Source organism: Passer montanus, unplaced genomic scaffold (assembly GCF_014805655.1).
Source record: "Passer montanus isolate IOZ18808 unplaced genomic scaffold, ASM1480565v1 scaffold500, whole genome shotgun sequence".
NCBI classification, from domain to species: domain Eukaryota; kingdom Metazoa; phylum Chordata; class Aves; order Passeriformes; family Passeridae; genus Passer; species Passer montanus.
The window spans coordinates 17,145-21,671 of record NW_024369931.1 but is presented as its reverse complement, the minus strand read 5'-3'; the positions used below and the strand labels follow the sequence as shown (position 1 = coordinate 21,671).

Sequence of the window (4,527 nt, the reverse complement as noted above, 5' to 3'; positions counted from 1 at the left end):
TTTTTGGGGGAAAAATGGGATTTTTGGGGTGATCTGAGTGGAAATTTGGGTTTTTTTTGATTGTTAGCAGCCAGGTGAGGTCATTAATTATCTTAATTGCCTTAATTAGCTGCTCCTTAACGAGCTCTGGGTGATTGGGAGGGGGTCTGGGGGGGAAAAAGGGATTTTTTGGGGGGAAAAATGGGATTTTTGGGATGATCTGAGTGGAAATTTTGGGTTTTTTTTGGGGTTGTTAGCCAGGTGAGCTCATTAATTACCTTAATTAGCCGCTCCTTAATGAGCTCTGGGTGATTGGGAGGGGGTTTGGGGGGAAAAAGGGATTCTTTTTTGGACAGTTTAGGCAAAAAAAACCCCAATTTTTTGAGGGGAAAAAAGAGAATTTTTTTGGCATTTTAGGCAAAAAAAACCCCAATGTTTTGAGGGAAAAAAGAGAATTTTTTGAGCATTTTAGGCAAAAAACCCCCATTTTTTGAGAGGAAAAAAGAGAATTTTTTTGGCATTTTAAGTGAAAAAAACCCCCAATTTTTTTGAGGGAAAAAAGAGAATTTTTCTGGCATTTTAGACAAAAAAACCCTTTTTTTTTGAGGGAAAAAGAGAATTTTTTAGGCATTTTAAGCAAAAAAAACAAAACAATTTTTTGAGCGAAAAAAGAATTTTTGGGCATTTTAGGCAAAAAAACCCCAATTTTTTGAGGGAAAAAAGAGGATTTTGGAAGGGATTTGCGTGGAAGCGGGGAGTTTATTGGCTCGCTGGTGTCTGTGGCCGTGGTGATTAATTAATGATGCTAATTAGGGGCACGGAGACGCACCAGCTGGCCGAGGCTAACGAGCGCAAGAACGAGCGGCTGCGCGCCGCCTTCGGCATCAGCGACTCCTACGTGGACGGCAGCGCCTTCGACCCCGCCCGCAGGGCCAGGGAGGGGCCCCCCGAGCCCCCCGAGCCCCCCAGGTACCCCAAAAACAAAATCCCCCCAAAATTGCCTCTAAAAACCCCAAAATTCCCCCTAAAAACCCCAAAATCCTCCAAATCCCCCCCAAACCCCCCAAATTTCCCCAAAATCTCCCAGAAATCTCTCAAAATCTGCTCACAAATCCCCCCAGAACCCAAAAAGGTCTCTCTAAAAACCCCAAAATTCCCCCAAACCTGCCCTAAAACCCCCCTAAAATCCCCCCAAAATTCCCCCTAAAAACCCCAAAATCCCCAAATTCCCCCAAAATCCCCAAATTTCCCCAAAACCCCCAAATTTCCCGTCCCCAGCGCTGCCCCCGAGGAGTCGAGCTCGCGCTCGCCGTCCCCCAAGCAGAAGAAGAAGAAGAAGAAGAAGGATCGGGGCAGGTGGGGAATTCGGGATTTTGGGGGGAATTTTGGGGGAAATTTGGGAATTTTTGGGCAAATTTTGGGGGGAATTTTGGGAATTTTGGAGGAAATTTTGGGGGAAATCTCGGAATTTGGCGGGAATTTGGGAATTTTGGGGGAAATTTGGGGAATTCTGGGTGAAATTTTGGGAATTTTGGGGGGGAATTTGGGGAGTTTTGGGGGAATTTTGGGCCGTCCCCAGCGCTGCCCCCGAGGAGTCGAGCTCGCGCTCGCCGTCCCCCAAGCAGAAGAAGAAGAAGAAGAAGAAGGATCGGGGCAGGTGGGGAATTCGGGATTTTGGGGGGAATTTTGGGGTTTTTGGGGAATTTTGGGAATTCTGGGGGAAATTTGGGAATTTTGGGGGAAATTTTGGGGGAAATTCGGGAATTTGGGGAATTCTGTGGGAAATTTGGGGGAATTTCGGGAATTTGGGGGGGATTTTGGGGGTTTTGAGGGGAATTTGGGCAGATTTGGAGGTGGAATATGCAGAATTTTGGAATTTCAGGTGGATTTTGGGTGGAATTTTGGGGATTTTGGGTGAAATTTTGGGGATTTTGGGTGAAATTTTGGGGATTTCGGGTGAAATTTTGGGGATTTCAGGTGGAACACGGAGGATTTTGGGGTGGAATTTGAGGAATTTCGGGCGAAATTTTGGGATTTCGGGTGGATTTTGGGTGTAATTTTGGGGATTTTCAGTGGGATTTGGTGATTTTTGTGGATTTCAGGCGGAATTTGGAGGATTTTGGGGTGGAATTTGGGGATTTTTGGGGATTTCGGGTGGGATTTTGGGTGGAATTTTGGGGATTTCGGGTGGAACTTGAGGAATTTTGGGCAGAATTTGGGGATTCCGGGTGGGATTTTGGGTGGAATTTTGGGGATTTCGGGTGGAACTTGAGGAATTTTGGGCAGAATTTGGGGATTCCGGGTGGGATTTTGGGTGGAATTTTGGGGATTTTGGGTCTCCCCTCCCCCAGGTCCGCCAGCCGCTCCGGGGAGAGGAAGAAGAGCAAGAAGAAAAAATCCCCCCAAAATTGCCTCTAAAAACCCCAAAATTCCCCCTAAAAACCCCAAAATCCTCCAAATCCCCCCCAAACCCCCCAAATTTCCCCAAAATCTCCCAGAAATCTCTCAAAATCTGCTCACAAATCCCCCCAGAACCCAAAAAGGTCTCTCTAAAAACCCCAAAATTCCCCCAAACCTGCCCTAAAACCCCCCTAAAATCCCCCCAAAATTCCCCCTAAAAACCCCAAAATCCCCAAATTCCCCCAAAATCCCCAAATTTCCCCAAAACCCCCAAATTTCCCGTCCCCAGCGCTGCCCCCGAGGAGTCGAGCTCGCGCTCGCCGTCCCCCAAGCAGAAGAAGAAGAAGAAGAAGAAGGATCGGGGCAGGTGGGGAATTCGGGATTTTGGGGGGAATTTTGGGGGAAATTTGGGAATTTTTGGGCAAATTTTGGGGGGAATTTTGGGAATTTTGGAGGAAATTTTGGGGGAAATCTCGGAATTTGGCGGGAATTTGGGAATTTTGGGGGAAATTTGGGGAATTCTGGGTGAAATTTTGGGAATTTTGGGGGGGAATTTGGGGAGTTTTGGGGGAATTTTGGGAATTTTGGGGGAACTTTGGGAATTTTGGTGGAAATTTGGGGATTTTGGGAAAAATTTGGGGATTTTGGGGAAAATTTGGGGAATTTTGTGGTGAATTTTGAGGATTTTGGGGGAATTTTGGGAATTTTGGGGGAAATTTGGGAAATTTGGGGGAATTTTGGGGGAAATTTGGGAGGTTTGGGGGAAATTTGGAGGAAATGTGGGAATTTTGGGGGAAATTTTGGGGGAAATTCGGGAATTTGGGGAATTCTGTGGGAAATTTGGGGGAATTTCGGGAATTTGGGGGGGATTTTGGGGGTTTTGAGGGGAATTTGGGCAGATTTGGAGGTGGAATATGCAGAATTTTGGAATTTCAGGTGGATTTTGGGTGGAATTTTGGGGATTTCAGGTGGAACGCGGAGGATTTTGGGGTGGAATTTGAGGAATTTCGGGCGAAATTTTGGGATTTTGGGTGTAATTTTGGGTGGGAATTTGGGGGGGATTTTGGGGGTTTTGAGGGGAATTTGGGCAGATTTGGAGGTGGAATATGCAGAATTTTGGAATTTCAGGTGGATTTTGGGTGGAATTTTGGGGATTTCAGGTGGAACGCGGAGGATTTTGGGGTGGAATTTGAGGAATTTCGGGCGAAATTTTGGGATTTTGGGTGTAATTTTGGGGATTCTAGGTGGGATTTTGGATTTGGAGGTGGAATATGCAGAATTTTGGAATTTCAGGTGGATTTTGGGTGGAATTTTGGGGATTTTGGGTGAAATTTTGGGGATTTCAGGTGGAACACGGAGGATTTTGGGGTGGAATTTGAGGAATTTCGGGCGAAATTTTGGGATTTCGGGTGGATTTTGGGTGTAATTTTGGGGATTTTCAGTGGGATTTGGTGATTTTTGTGGATTTCAGGCGGAATTTGGAGGATTTTGGGGTGGAATTTGGGGATTTTTGGGGATTTCGGGTGGGATTTTGGGTGGAATTTTGGGGATTTCGGGTGGAACTTGAGGAATTTTGGGCAGAATTTGGGGATTCCGGGTGGGATTTTGGGTGGAATTTTGGGGATTTTGGGTCTCCCCTCCCCCAGGTCCGCCAGCCGCTCCGGGGAGAGGAAGAAGAGCAAGAAGAAGAAGCACAGGTGAGGGGCGTGGCCTGGGCCCGACGGGGGGCGTGGCCAGGCAGCCCGGGGGGCGTGGCCAAACCCCACGAGGCGCGGGGGCGTGGCCTGGGCCCGAGGGGCGTGGCCAGGCAGCCCGGGGGGCGTGGCCTGGCAAACGGGGGGCGTGGCCTGGCAAACGGGGGGCGTGGCCAAACCACACAATGCGCAACCACCAGGGGGCAGCACCTGCATGCCATGTGAAAATGGGCGTGGCCTACTTGAGAAGGGGCGTGGCCTTTGGGACAACACCCAAATTTCAAAAAGGGGGTGTGGCCTAATTAGAGCAAGGGGCGTGGCCTCGCTAAACCCCGCCCATTTCTCCCCCTTCCCCCCAGGTCTGAATCCGAGGCCAAGAAGCGAAAGCACCGGTAAGGAGGGGGAGGGGCAGCTGAGGGGGGGTGGGCGTGGTCTCAGGGTGGGCGTGGCCTCC

The 4,527-nt window shown here is 48.7% G+C and overlaps 1 long non-coding RNA gene across 1 annotated transcript; it reads left to right on the top strand.

The window, feature by feature from the left end:
* The first annotated feature begins 2,653 nt into the window (after positions 1-2,653).
* Positions 2,654-4,527, top strand: LOC120509319. The gene is made up of 3 exons (XR_005629232.1): positions 2,654-2,746; positions 4,026-4,076; positions 4,433-4,527. It is a non-coding gene; the product is annotated as an uncharacterized LOC120509319 (long non-coding RNA).